Raw genomic sequence first — 470 nt, 5'->3', positions numbered from 1 at the left:
GGCAAAGCTTGGAGCCGCCGTCGCTGTTGGGGATCGCAAGGGAGAGAGGAGACGCGAGTCACTGCCGCCGCCTCGCCGCCTTGCAACGTCGCCGTCTCGCCGCCTCTGCCTCGCCGCTTCTACTGCATCGCTTTCTGCTTCTGCATCTTACTTCTGCTTTCTTGTTTTCTATTTTCTTGCTTTCTGTTTCTACTTCTTGGTTTGGTGTTGTTGCTATTGTTTGGTGTTCTTGTTGGTGTTGGTGCTGGTTGTGGTGGTGGTGTTGGTGTTGGTGGTGGTGGTGGTCTTGCTTTCTGTTTTGGTGGTGGTGGAGGTCTTGCTTTTTGTTTCTGCTTCTTGGTTTGGTGTTGTTTGGTGTTGTTGCTGTTGTTTGGTGTTCTTGGTGGTTGTGGTGGTGGTGGTGGTGGTTGTGGTGGTGCTGGCTGTGGTGCTGGTTGTGGTGTTGGTGGTGGTGGTGGTGGTGGTGGTGG

The sequence above is a fragment of the Arachis ipaensis genome, chromosome B08 (assembly GCF_000816755.2).
Source record: "Arachis ipaensis cultivar K30076 chromosome B08, Araip1.1, whole genome shotgun sequence".
In the NCBI taxonomy this organism is placed as follows: Eukaryota; Viridiplantae; Streptophyta; class Magnoliopsida; order Fabales; family Fabaceae; genus Arachis; species Arachis ipaensis.
Note: the sequence above shows the minus strand (reverse complement) of the source record.